At 38.9% G+C, this 15,232-nt stretch overlaps 1 protein-coding gene across 1 annotated transcript in view; it reads left to right on the forward strand.

The window, feature by feature from the left end:
- ANKRD42 (ankyrin repeat domain 42) overlaps positions 1-15,232 on the forward strand; it is a 76,741-nt gene that overhangs the window by 47,892 nt on the left and 13,617 nt on the right. The window lies entirely within an intron of this gene.

Below are 15,232 nucleotides of genomic sequence, written 5' to 3' on the forward strand. Positions count from 1 at the left end.
ATGGAGCCTACTTGGGATTCTCTCTCTCCCTCTCTCTCTGCTGACCGCCCCCCCCCCCATTCTCTCTCTCTCTCTCTCTCTCTCTCTCTCTCAAAGTAAATAAACATTTAAAAAAAAGTAAGACATAATCTCTGTCCCTCAGGGAGGAAAAAGTTATAAGGAGGAAAAAATACTTAAGTGGGTCATAGGAAACAGGGAAGTAAACATCTTGAGGATTTCCGTGTTAGTTGTCAAATGATTTTTACAGATTAATAATAGGAAATATTTATTGAGTGTCTACTGTGTGCCAGACACTGTTGCACATATCGATGAAACAGTGAACAGCACAAAATCCCTGCCCTGCCAGCAAATTTCATTCTACTGGTGGTGGTGGTGGAGGGAAGGTGATGACTAGCTGATAAGAAAATAAGGTATAGTAGTGCCAAAGATAAGATAACCAGTAGAGGAGGCCTCTCTGAGGGGGTGACATTTGAGGAGAGACCTCTGAGTGATGAGGATGAGCCATATGAAGATCTTGGAAGAACATTCTAAGCAGAAGGAGCTGTGTGTGTAAAGGCTATGGGGTGGACTTGAGCCTCAATAAGTGTGGCTGGAGTACAATTAGCAAGGAAGTGGTAACAGATAAAGTTGGGGATGTAAGCAGGGGCCCAGTCAGATTGTATAGGGCCTAATTAGGATTTTATGGGTTTTTAAATTTTTAAAATTTTTCTTATTTTAAATAGAAGCCACAGGTTGGGTTTGAGATGGGAATTATCTGATCTATGTTTACAAGTAGTATCACTCTAGCTGCTGGGTAGAGAGTAGACTGGGAGGTAGGGGAGAGCATAGCATTTCAGGTGGGTTATGAATGGGCAGGAAGAGAACATACTCACCTGCCAGTCTAAGGTTAGATGAAGTTTTTAATATAATTTAAATTTGCTAAGGACACCAAATTGAAATTGTACAAGAGCGGATGCAGAATGTCTGCACAGATTTCCTGGGCTCCAGGAGTCTCTGATGTGGACCTGGAACTACCAGTGATGCTACAAAGAAAGCTACATTCTGGTTTTGCAGCCTTTTTTTTTTTTTTTTTTTTAATTTTATTTTATTTTTTACATCCAAGTTAGTTAGCATATAGTGCAACAATGATTTCAGGAGTAGATTCCTTAGTGCCTCTTACCCATTTAGCCCATCCCCCTTCCCACAACCCCCCCCCCCAGTAACCTTCTGTTTGTTCTCCATATTTAAGAGTCTCTTCTGTTTTGTCCCCCTCCCTGTTTTTATATTATTTTTGTTTCCCTTCCCTTATGTTCATCTGTTTTGTCTCTTAAAGTCTTCATATGAGGGAAGTCATATGATTTTTGTCTTTCTCTGACTGACCAATTTCACTTAGCATAATACCCTCTAGTTCCATCCACGTAGTTGCAAATGGCAAATTTTCATTCTTTTTGATTGCTGAATAATACTCAATTGTGTATATATATATATACACACACACACCACATCATCTTTATCCATTCATCCATCGATGGACATTTGGGCTCTTTCCATACTTTGGCTATTGTTGATAGTGCTATTATAAACATGAGGGTGCATGTGTCCCTTCGAAACAGCACACCTGTATCCCATGGATAAATGCCTAGTAGTGCAATTGCTGGGTGGTAGGGTAGTTCTATTTTTAGTGTTTTGAGGAACCTCCATACTGTTTTCCAGAGTGGCTGCACCAGCTTGCATTCCCATGCAGCCTTTTTTTTTTTAAAAGAATTTTTTTCTTAAGTTTGTTTATTTTTGATAGAGCATGACCGAGGGAGGGGCAGAGGCGGAGGGAGACACAGAATCTAAAGCAGGCTCCAGGCTCCTTGCTGTCAGCACAGAGCCCGCTGTGGGACCCAAATCCATGAACCATGAGATCATGACCCGAGCTGAAGTCTGATGCTTAACCTACTGAGCCACCTAGGTGCTCCTTAAAGGAATTTCTTTTTTAAGTTTATTTATTTTGAGAGCATGAGAGTGGGGGAGGGGCAGAGAGAAAGGGAAAGAGAATCCTAAGTAGGCTCTGTACCATCAGCATGGAGCCCAACATGGGGCTTGAACCCATGAACCATGGAGCCTGCTTGGCATATTCTCTCTCTCTCTTTCTCTGTCCCTCCTTCTCTCTCTCTCTCTCTCAAAAATAAATAAATTTAAAAAAAAGTGAGTAGAGCTTGGGCACTGAATTCAGACATCAGAATTTCACCACTCTTAGCTGTGTTAATCCTTGCACCTCAGTTTCCTCACCTATAAAAATGAGAATGTTATAATGTCATCCCCACAGAGTTAAAAAGATTAATATACTAGAGAATGGAATGTGCCTAGCCCTTAATAGAAGCTCAGTAAATGTCTGTTCCCTTCCTCTTGATCTGTGGAAAGTATTTTTGGTTTGTTGGGCAGGAAGAACTAGTTAGACCAAAACTACATTCTCTAAGGAAAATTTCTAACTCCCGTCTAGATTTTTAAGAATTAAAAATTAAAAAATTTTAATTGAAGTACAGTGGATGTGTAATATTAAATTAGTTTCAGGTGTACAACATAGTAAGTCAACAATTGTGTATGTTATGAAATGCTCACCATGATGTGCATTACACTATTATTGACTATATTCCCTCTGCTTTACTTTTCATCCTGGTGACTTATTTACTTTAGAACTGGAACTTTGTGCTTCTTCATCCTAAACACCCATCTTCCCACCCCCCTCCCCTTTGGCCACCACTAGTTCTCTGTATTTATGAGTCTGTTTCTCTCTTTGTTGTTGTTTGTTTGCAGTTTGTGACAATGTGAATATACTTGGAGGGTATTACACTAAGTGAAAATAATCTGGACAGAGAAAGACAAATACCATATGATTTCACTTGTAAGTGGAATCTAAAAAACAAAAGAAATGAACAAAGAAATTAAAAAAATGTTGTTAAGAATTTCCAGAGCATTGTCAGGCAGATCATTACTCTCCAGGGTATGGTGAAAGCCTCTTCCCTGGCAAATGCAAGCAAGTAAAGACCTGAAGATGCTGATATCAGGGGCTCCCAACAAACAGTCCACCTAGGTCACCCTGTAGTAAAGCTCAGAGGTAATGATCCCTTCGGAATTTCAGTAGCTTTATTGAGACATAATTCACATACCATTCAATTTACCAACATCTAAGGTACCCAGCTTAATGTTATTTAGTATATTCATAGATTTGTGCAACCATCACTATAGTAAATTTTTAAACATTCCCGTCACACCCAAAAGAAACCCCACATTTGTTAGTAATCGTTCCCCTTTACTCCTGCTTTCTTCTCCCTTCCCCCCAGACCCCATCACTAGGTAACTAGTAATCCATTTTCTGTCTGTATAAATTTGCCTATTCAGGGTATTTCATATGAGTGGAATGATACATATGTGGTCTTTTGAGACTGGCTTCTTACTCTTAGAACAATGTTTTCAAGGTTTATATATCCTGTAACATGGATCAGTACTTCATTACTTTTCATTGCCAAATAGTGTTCTTGTATGGATACACTACATTTTATTATCCGTTCACCAGTTGATGGATGTTAGAGTTGTTTTCATATTTGGGCTATTAAGAATACTGTTGCTGTGAACATTCATGTACATGTTTTTGTGTGTACATATTTTTTCATTTCTCTTGGGTATAAACCTAGGAGTTAGTTGGGACTGCTGAGTCATTTGGTAACGCCATGTTTAACATTCTGAGGAACTTCCAAACTGTTCTCCAAAATGGCTGCATCATTTAACATTCCCATCAACAATGTTTGAGGGTTCCGTTTTCTCTACATCCTAGCCAATACTTGTTATTGTTTGATTGGTTAAGGCTAGTCTATGAGTGTGAAGTGGGATCTCATTATAGTTTCTTTTTTTACATTCTGTAATTGAAGTATAATTAACATACAATGTTTTGTTACTTTCAGGGATACAATATATATACTCGACAATTTTATATATTACTCAGTGCTTACCATGATAAATGTAGTCACCATCTGTAACTGTCAAACATTCTTACAATATCATTGATGATATTCCCTATTATACTTTTCACCTCTGTGACTTATTTTATAATTTGAAGTTTGTACCTCTTGGTCCCCTTTATTTATTTCACCTACACACCCACTCACATACCATCTGGCAAACACCAGTTTGTTCACTGTATTTAAGTATCTGTTTTTGATAGAATCGGGGGGAAGATGGCAGTGTAGGAGGACGCTGGGCTCACCGTGTCCTGCTGATCACTTAGATTCCACCCACACCTGCCTAAATAACCCAGAAAACTGCCAGAAGACTAGCAGAACGGATTCTCTGGAGCCAAGCGCAGATGAGAGGCCCACGGAAGAGGGTAGGAAGGGCAGAGAGGTGGTGCGCGCTACACAGACTGGCGGGAGGGGGCAGAGGGGCAACCCGCCGGCAAAGCAGAGCCCCCGAGTCTAGTTTGCAAAAGCGGAGGGGCCGGAAGGAGTGTGTTCAGACAGCAAGTGGGACTTATCATCTGGAAGGTTATAAGTTAACAGCTCTGCTAGGAGAGCAGGAAGGCTGGAGGACAATGGGAGGGAGAGTTGTTGAGCCCCGGATGACAGAACTCAGCTTGGTGGGGAACAAAGGCACGTGCCAGTGCCATCTCCCTCGCTCATCCCCCGGCCAAAATCTCAAAGGGAACAAGTTCCTGCCAGGGAATTCGCTTGCACCGTGCAAACACCCAACACTGTGCTTCTGCGGATCCATCCCTCCGGCGGCGGGTCTGATTCCTTCCCGGTGCCGCAGGGCCCCTCCCGAAGCGGATCTCTGAAGGATAAGCGAGCTGAGCCTGCCCCTCCCGCCCCTGTGCACCTTGCTGATCCACCCCAGCTAATACTACAGATCCCCAGCACCACAAGCCTGGCAGTTTGCAAGCAGCCCAGATGGGCCACGCCACCCCACAGTGAATCCCGCCCCTGGGAGAGGGGAAGAGAAGGCACACACCAGACTGACTGTGGCCCCAGTGGTGGGCTGGGGTCAGACATCAGGTCTGACTGCGGCCCCACCCACCAACGCAAGTTATTCAACACAGCACAGGGGAAGTGTCCTGCAGTTCTGCACCACTCCAGGGACTATCCAAAATGACGAAACGGAAGAATTCCCCTCAAAAGAATTTCCAGGAAATAACAGCTAACGAACTGATCAAAAAGGATGTAAACAATATAACAGAAAGTGAATTTAGAATAATAGTCATAAAATTAATCGCTGGGCTTGAAAACAGTATAGAGGACAGCAGAAAATCTCTTGCTACAGAGATAAAGGGACTAAGGAGCAGCCAGCAGGAGCTAAAAAATGCTATCAATGAGCTGCAGAATAAAATGGAGACAACCACAGCTCAGATTGAAGACGCAGAGGAGAGAATAGGTAAACTAGAAGATAAAATTATAGAAAAAGAGGAAGCTGAGAAAAAGATAAATCCAGGAGTATGAGGGGAAAATTAGAGAACTAAGTGATGCACTGAAGAGAAATAATCTATGCATAATTGGTATTCCAGAGGAGGAAGAGAGAGGGAAAGGTGCTGAAGGTGTATTTGAAGAAATAATAGCTGAGAACTTCCCTGATCTGGGGAAGGAAAAAGGCATTGAAATCCAAGAGGCACAGAGAACTCCCTTCAGACGTAACTTGAATCCATCTGCACGACATATCATAGTGAAACTGGCAAAATACAAGGATAAAGAGAAAATTCTTAAAGCAGCTAGAGATAAACTCCCTAACATATAAAGGGAGACCGATAAGACTAGTGACGGATCTCTCTACTGAAACTTGGCAGGCCAGAAAGGAATGGCAGGAAATCTTCAATGTGATGAACAGAAAAAAAATATGCAGCCAAGAATCCTTTATCCAGCAAGTCTGTCATTTAGAATAGAAGGAGAGATAAAGCTCTTCCCAAACAAACAAAAGCTGAAGGAATTCGTCACCACTAAACCAGCCCTACAAGAGATCCTAAGGGGGATCCTGTGAGACAAAGTACCAGAGACATCGCTACAAGCGTGAAACCTACAGACATCACAATGACTCTAAACCCGTATCTTTCTATAATAACTCTGAACGTAAATGGACTAAATGCGCCAACCAAAAGACATAGGGTATCAGAATGGATAAAAAAACAAGACCCATCTATTTGCTGTCTACAAGAGACTCATTTTAGACCTGAGGACACTTTCAGATTGAAAATGAGAATGGAGAACTATCTATCATGCTACTGGAAGTCAAAAGAAAGCTGGAGTAGCCATACTTATATCAAACAAACTAGACTTTAAATTAAAGGTTGTAACAAGAGATGAAGAAGGGCATTATATAATAATTACAGGGTCTATCCATCAGGAAGAGCTAACAATTATAAATGTCTATGTGCTGAATACGGGAGCCCCCAAATATATAAAACAATTACTCACAAACATAAGCAACCTTATTGATAAGAATGTGGTAATTGCAGGGGACTTAAACACTCCACTTACAGAAATGGATAGATCATCTAGACACACGGTCAATAAAGAAACAAGGGCCCTGAATGATACATTGGATCAGATGGACTTGACAGATATATTTAGAACTCTGCATCCCAAAGCAAGAGAATATACTTTCTTCTCGAGTGCACATGTAACATTCTCCAAGATAGATTGCATACTGGGTCACAAAACAGCCCTTCATAAGTATACAAGAATTGAGATCATACCATGCATACGTTCAGACCACAATGCTATGAAGCTTGAAATCAACCACAGGAAAAAGTCTGGAAAACCTCCAAAAGCATGGAGGTTAAAGAACACCCTACTAAAGAATGAATGGGTCAACCAGGCAATTAGAGAAGAAATTAAAAAATATATGGGAACAAACGAAAATGAAAATACAACAATCCAAACGCTTTGGGATGCAGCGAAGGCAGTCCTGAGAGGAAAATACATTGCAATCCAGGCCTATCTCAAGAAACAAGAAAAATCCCAAATGCAAAATCTAACAGCACACCTAAAGGAAATAGAAGCAGAACAGCAAAGCCAGCCTAAAGCCAGCAGAAGAAGAGAAATAATAAAGAGCAGAGCAGAAATAAACAATATAGAATGTAAAAAAACTGTAGAGCAGATCAACAAAACCAAGAGTTGGCTTTTTGAAAAGAAAAAATAAAATTGACAAACCTCTAGCCAGGCTTCTCAAAAAGAAAAGGGAGATGACCCAAATAGATAAAATCATGAATGAAAATGGAATTATTACAACCAATCCCTCAGAAATACAAGCAATTATCAGGGAATACTATGAAAAATTATATGCCAACAAACTGGACAACCTGGAAGAAATGGACAAATTCCTAAACACCCACACTCTTCCAGCACTCAATCAGGAGGAAATAGAAAGCTGGAACAGACCCATACCCAGCGAAGAAATTGAATCAGTTATCAAAAATCTCCCAACAAATAAGAGTCCAGGACCAGATGGCTTCCCAGGGGAGTTCTACCAGACGTTTAAAGCAGAGATAATACCTATCCTTCTCAAGCTATTCCAAAAAATAGAAAGGGAAGGAAAACTTCCAGACTCATTCTATGAAGCCAGTATTTGATTGCTAAACCAGACAGTGACCCAGGAAAAAAAGAGAACTACAGGCCAATATCCCTGATGAATATGGATGCAAAAATTCTCAGTAAGATACTAGCAAATCGAATTCAACAGCATGTAAAAAGAATTATTCACCATGATCAAGTGGGGTTCATTCCTGGGATGCAGGGCTGGTTCAACATTTGCAAATCAATCAACGTGATACAATACATTAATAAAAGAAAAGAGAAGAACCATATGATCCTGTCAATCGATGCAGAAAAGGCATTTGACAAAATTCAGCATCGTTTCTTAATAAAAACCCTTGAGGCAGTTGGGATAGAAGGAACATACTTAAAGATCATAAAAGCCATTTATGAAAAGCCCACAGCTAACATCATCCTCAATGGGGAAAAACAGAGCTTTTTCCCTGAGATCAGGAACACGACAGGGATGTCCACTCTCATCGCTGTTGTTTAACATAGTGTTGGAAGTTCTAGCATCAGCAGTCAGACAACAAAAGGAAATCAAAGGCATCAAAATTGGCAAAGATGAAGTCAAGCTTTCACTTTTTGCAGATGACATGATATTATACATGGAAAATCCGATAGACTCCACCAAAAGTCTGCTAGAACTGATACATGAATTCAGCAAAGTGGCAGAATACAAAATCAATGTACAGAAATCAGTTGCATTCTTATACACTAATAATGAAGCAACAGAAAGACAAATAAAGAAACTGATCCCATTCCCAATTGCACTAAGAAGCATAAAATACCTAGGAATAAATCTAACCAAAGATGTAAAAGATCTGTATGCTGAAAACTATAGAAAGCTTATGAAGGAAATTGAAGAAGATATAAAGAAATGGAAAAACATTCCGTGCTCATGGATTGGAAGAATAAATATTGTCAAAATGTCAATACTACCCAAAGCTATCTACACATTCAATGCAGTCCCAATCAAAATTGCACCAGCATTCTTCTCGAAGCTAGAACAAGCAATCCTAAAATTCATATGGAACCACACAAGGCCCCGAATAGCCAAAGTAATTTTGAAGAAGACCACCAAAGCAGGAGGCATCACAATCCCAGACTTTAGCCTCTACTACAAAGCTGTAATCATCCAGACAGCATGGTATTGGCACAAAAACAGACACATAGACCAATGGAATAGAATAAAAACCGTAGAACTAGACCCACAAACGTATGGCCAACTAATCTTTGACAAAGCAGGAAAGAACATCCAATGGAAAAAAGACAGCCTCTTTAACAAATGGTGCTGGGAGAACTGGACAGCAACATGCAGAAGGTTGAAACTAGACCACTTTCTCACACCATTCACAAAAATAAACTCAAAATGGATAAAGGACCTGAATGTGAGACAGGAAACCATCAAAACCCTAGAGGAGAAAGCAGGAAAAGACCTCTCTGACCTCAGCCGTAGCAATTTCTTACTTGACACATCCCAAAGGCAAGGGAATTAAAAGCAAAAATGAACTACTGGGACCTTATGAAGATAAAAAGCTTCTGCACAGCAAAGGAAACAATCAACAAAACTAAAAGGCAACCAAAGGAATGGGAAAAGATATTTGCAAATGGCATATCGGACAAAGGGCTAGTATCCAAAATCTATGAAGAGCTCACCAAACTCCACACCCGAAAAACAAATAACCCAGTGAAGAAATGGGCAGAAAACATGAATAGACACTTCTCTAAAGAAGACATCCAGATGGCCAACAGCCATATGAAAAGACGCTCAACGTCGCTCCTCATCAGGGAAATACAAATCAAAACCACACTCAGATATCACCTCACACCAGTCAGAGTGGCCAAAATGAACAAATCAGGAGACTATAGATGCTGGAGAGGATGTGGAGAAACGGGAACCCTCTTGCACTGTTGGTGGCAATGCAAACTGGTGCAGCCACTCTGGAAAACAGTGTGGAGGTTCCTCAAAAAATTAAAAATAGACCTACCCTATGACCCAGCAATAGCACTGCTAGGAATTTACCCAAGGGATACAGGAGTACTGATGCATAGGGGCACTTGTACCCCAATGTTTATAGCAGCACTCTCAACAATAGCCAAATTAATGGAAAGAGCCTAAATGTCCATCAACTGATGACTGGATAAAGAAATTGTGGTTTATATACACAATGGAGTACTATGTGGCAATGAGAAAGAATGAAATATGGCCCTTTGTAGCAGCGTGGATGGAACTGGAGAGTGTGATGCTAAGTGAAATAAGCCATACAGAGAAAGACAGATACCATATGTTTTCACTCTTATGTGGATCCTGAGAAACTTAACAGAAACCCATGGGGGAGGGGAAGGAAAAAAAAAAAGAGGTTAGAGTGTGAGAGAGCCAAAGCATAAGAGACTCTTAAAAACAGAAAAACTGAGGGTTGATGGGGGGTGGGTGATGGGTATTGAGGAGGGCACCTTTTGGGATGAGCACTGGGTGTTGTATGGAAACCAATTTGACAATAAATTTCATATATTGAAAAAAAATTATGAATGCAAAAAAATGTAAAAAAAAATCTGTTTTTTTCCCTCTATATTTAAGAATCTGTTTTTGTTCATTTGGTTTTTAGATTTCAAAACTAAGTAAAATCATATGGCATTTGTCTTTCTCTGACTTATTTCACTTAGCATAATACTCTCTAGGTCCATTCATGTCACAAATGGTAAGATCTTACTCCTTTTTATGGCTGAGTAATATCTCATTGTATACGTAAATTATACCTTTATCCATTCATCAGTGGACACTTAGGCTTCCATATCTTGGCTATTTTAAATAAGGCTGCAACATACACAGTGGTGCATATATCTTTTAATTAGTGTTTTTGTTTTCTTTGGGTAAATATCCAGTAGTGGAATTACTAGATTCTATGGTATTTCTATTTTTAATGTTTTGAGGAACCTCCATACTGTTTTCCACAGTGGGTGCACCAATTCACAGTCCCACCAACAGTGCACAAAGGTTCCCTTTTCTCCACATTCTGTCAACACTTGTTATTATTTGTCTTTTAGGTACTAGTCATTTTGACAGGTATGAGCTGATATCTCATTGTGGTTTTGATTTGCATTTCTCTGATGATTATTGATTTTGAGCTTTGCCAACCATTTGTCTTCTCTTGAAAAATGCCTATTCAGATCTTCTGTGTGTTTTTAAATCAGATTTTTAATCAGAGCTTTGTAAGTTCTTTATATAGTTTAGATATTAACCCTTTATTAGATATATCATTTGCAAATATCCTTTTCACTAGGTTGTCTTTTTATTTTGTTTATGGTTTACTTCACTGTGCAGAGGTTTTTATTTTGATGTAGTCATAATAGTTTATCTTTGCTTTTGTTTCCCTTGCCTTAGGAGACCTATCCATAAATATGTTGCTAAGACTGATGTCAAAGAAATTACTATGCTGCATTTTTTTTTTTTAGGAGTTTTATGGTTTTATTTAGGTCTTTAATACACTTTGAGTTTTTGTATATGGTATACTAAAGTGGTCCAGTTTCATTCTGTTGCATGTAGCTATCCAGTTTTCCCAACAACATTTATTGAAAAGAATGCCTTTTCCCTTATTGTGTATTCTTTATTTCTTTGTCTTAGATTAATTAATTGACCATGAAAACATGGATTTATTTCTGGGCTTTCTATTCTGTTCTATTGATCTCTGTGTCTATCTTTGTGCCAGTTCTGATTTCTACAGTTTAGTAGTTTATCTTGAAATCTAGGATTCTGATACCTCCAGCTTTGTTCTTGTTTCTCAAGATTGCTTTGGCTACTCAGGATCTTATGTACTTACATACAAATTTTAGGGTTATTTGTTCTAGTTCTGTGAAGAATACTATTTGTGTTTTGATAGGGATTGCTTTGAGTCTGTGGATTGCTATGGGTAGTATGGGTGTGATAGCCAGATTAATTCTTCCGCTCCATGAGCATGGCATGTCTTAACATTTGTTTGTGTCATCTCAATTTCTTTCATCACATAGTTTTCAGTCTTTTACCTCCTCGGTTAAGTTTATTCCTAGATATTTTATTCTTTTTTGGTGCAATTGTAAATGGAATTGTTTTATTAATTTCTCTTGCTGCCACTTTATTGTTAATGTATAGAAATGGAACTGATTTCTGGGCATTAATTTTGTATTCTGCAACTTTATTGCTTTCTTTTTTTTTTGAGAGAGACCAGGAGTGTGCACACATGTGGGTGCCTATACATGTATGCAAGCAGGGAAGGGGTAGAAAGAGGAGAGAGACTCTTAAGCAGGCTCTGTATCCACTGTGGAGCTCAACCCAGGCTGGATCACAGGACTGTGAGATCATGACCTGAGCTCAAATCAAGAGTTGGATGCTTAACCAGCTGAGCCATACAGGCACCCCTGCAACTTTTCTGAATTCATTTATTAATTACAATATTTTTTGATACTCTTTAGGATTTTCTATGTATGGTATCATGTCATCTGTAAGTAGTGACAGTTTAACTTCTCCCTTAATCAATTTGGATGCCTTTAATTATTTTGTTGTCTGATTTCTCTGGCTAGTACTTTGTTGAATTAAAACAGTGAGAATGGACATCCTCATCTTATTCTTGATCCTAGAGGGAAGGCCCTGAGTTTTTCACCATTGACTGGTGAGCTAGGAGTTAGTCATATATGGCTTTTATTGTATTTAGGTTTGTTCCCTCTATACCTATTTTATTGAGAGTTTTTAAAATCATGAACAGATGTTGAATTTTGTCAAATGCTTTTTCTGCATTTATTGAGATGACCATATGGTTTTTATCCCTTGTTTTGTTGATGTGGTGTGTCATGTTTCATGATTTGCAAATATTGAACCACCCTTCCATCCCAGAATAAATCCCACTTATCATGGTGAATGATACTTTTAATCTATTGTTCAATGTGGCTTGCTAATATTTTGTTAAGAATTTTTGCATCTATGTTTATCAGAGATGTGGGCCTGTAGTTTTTTTGTTGTTGTTGTTGGTGGTGGTGGTGGTTGTTTGTTTTTTGCAGTGTTTCTTTTTTGTTTTGGTGTCAGGGTAATGCTGGCTTTGTTGAATGTGCTTGGAAGTTTTTCTTCCCTCTATTTTTGGGAACAGTTGGAGGAGAATAGGCATTAACTCGTATTTAAATGTTTAGTAGATTTTAACTGTGACTCCATCTGGTACTGGCCTTTTGCTTATTGGGAGTTTTTTGATTACCATTTCAGTTTTATTGCTAGTATTTGGTCTGTTCAGATTTTCTGTTTCTTCCTGATTTAGTTTTTTTTTTAATATTTATTTTTATTTTGAGAGAGAGAGATACAGAGATGAGAGAAAAAGAGAGAGAGAGAATGAGCCTAGAAGGGGCTGAGAGAAGGGGAGAGAGAATCCCAAGTAGGCTCCATGCTGTCAGCACAGAGTCCCATGTGGGGCTCGATCTCACCAACCATGAGGTCATGACCTGAGCTGAAATTAAGAGCCGGATCCTTAGCTGACAGAGCCACCCAGGCTGTTTTCTTACTGATTCAGTTTTGAAAGTTCATATGTTTCTATAAATTTATCCATTTCTTCTAGGTACTTTGCTGGCATGTAATTTTTTGTAGTATTCTATTATATTCCTTTATATTCCTGTGGTGTTGGTTACTGTTGCTTCTCCCCTTTCATTTCAAATATTACTTGTGTCTTTTTTTTTTTTTTTTTTTTGATGAGTCTGGCTAAAGGTTTATCAATTTTACCTTTTCAGAGAACCAGCTCTTGGTTTCATTAATTTTTTCAATTTTTTTTTTTTTACTTTCTGTTTCATTTATTTCTTTTTTTTTTTTTTTAATTTTTTAAATGTTTATTTATTTTTGACGGAGAGAGAGAGAGTGTGTGTGTGTGCGCATGAGTGGGGAAGGGGCAGAGAGAGAGAGAGGGAGACACAGAATCCAAAGCAGGCTCCAGGCTCTGAGCTGTCAGCACAGAGCCCAACGCGGGGCTCGAACTCCCAGACTGCGAGATCATGACCTGAGCCGAAGGCGGACATTCAACCGACTGAGCCACCCAGGCGCCCCTGTTTCATTTATTTCTGCACCAGTATTTATTATTTCCGTCTGTGTACTAACTTTGGGCTTTGTTCTTTTTCTAGTTCTTTTAGGTACATAGATTTTTTATTTGTTTTTCCTGTTTCTTGAAGTAGACTTGTTTCACCATGAATCTCCTTTTTAGAATTGCTTTTGCTGCAACCCAAAGATTTTTGACTGTTGTGTTTTCATTTTCATTTGTCTCCTTTTTTTTCTTTTTAAATTTCCTCTTTTATTTGTTGACCTGTTCGTAGTTTTGTAACATACTGTTTAGCCTCCATGTGTTTGTGTTTTTTTCCAGTTTTTTTCTTGGGATTTATTTTTAGTTTCATAATGTTATGGTTGAAAAAGATGATGTGATTTCAGTCTTCTTAAATGTATTGAGACTTGTTTTGTGACCTAATATGATCTATCCTGCAAAACATTCCATGTGCACTTGAAAAGAATGTGTATTCTGTTGTTTTTGGAAAGAATGTTTTGTATAAACCTGCTAAGTTCATTTAGCCTCATGTGTCATTGAAAGACAGGTTTCCTTACTGATTTTCACCCTGAATGATCTGTCTATCGATGTAAGTGGGGTTTTAAAGTCCTCTACTCTTAGGAGTACCTGGCTGGCTCAGTTGGTAGAGTATCCAACTCTTGATATCAGGGTCATGAGTTCAAGTCCTATGTTGGGCATGGAGTCTACTTAAAAAAATCCTCTGCTCTTACTGTATTACATCTTTCCCTTATATCTGTTAATATTTACTTTATGTATTTAGCTGCTGAAATGTTGGGTGTCCAGATACTTACATTTATTATATCCTCTTGACCTGTATTGACCTGTGAATTATCACATAATGCCCTTGTTTTTCTCTTGTTATGGTCTTTATTTTTTGAGAGAGAGCAAGAGAGCATGTGCATCAATGGGGGTGGGGCAGAGAGAGAGGGAGAGAGAATCCCAAGCAGGCTCTGCACTGTCAGCACAGAGCCCAACATGGATTTCATCATGTGAACTGTGAGATCATGACCTGGGCCGAAATCAAGAGTTGGACGCTTAACTGACTGAGCCACCAAGAAGGCCCAAGAGTCCGTTTCTTGGTTTGTCACTCTCTCTTTTTACCCCCTTTGCTTGTTTGTTTTTTAAATTACACATATGAGTGAAACCATATGGTATTTGTCTTTCTCTGATTTACTTCACTTAGCAGTATACTCTAGCTCCATTTATGTTGCAGATGGCAAGATTTCATTGATTTCAATGATTAAATAATATTCCATTGTGTGTGTGTGTGTGTGTGTGTGTGTGTGTATACATACATATACATACTACATCATCTTTATCCATTTATCAGTTGATGGACACTTGGGCTGTTTCCATAATTTTGCTTTTGTATGTAATGCTGCTATAAACATAGGATGGCATGTATCCCTTTGAATTAGTATTTTTCTATTCTTTAGGTAAATATCCAGTAGTCTGATTGCTGGATTGTAGGGTAGTTCTGTTTTTAACTTTTTGAGGAATCGCAATACAGTTTTCCACAGTGGCTGTATCAGTGAGCATTCCCACTAACAGTGCACGAGGCCTCACCTTTCTCTATATCCTTGCCATCCTTGTTTCTTGTGTTGTTGAGTTTAGCCATTCTGACAGGTGTGA

The sequence above is a fragment of the Panthera uncia genome, chromosome D1 (assembly GCF_023721935.1).
Source record: "Panthera uncia isolate 11264 chromosome D1, Puncia_PCG_1.0, whole genome shotgun sequence".
Taxonomy (NCBI): Eukaryota; Metazoa; Chordata; class Mammalia; order Carnivora; family Felidae; genus Panthera; species Panthera uncia.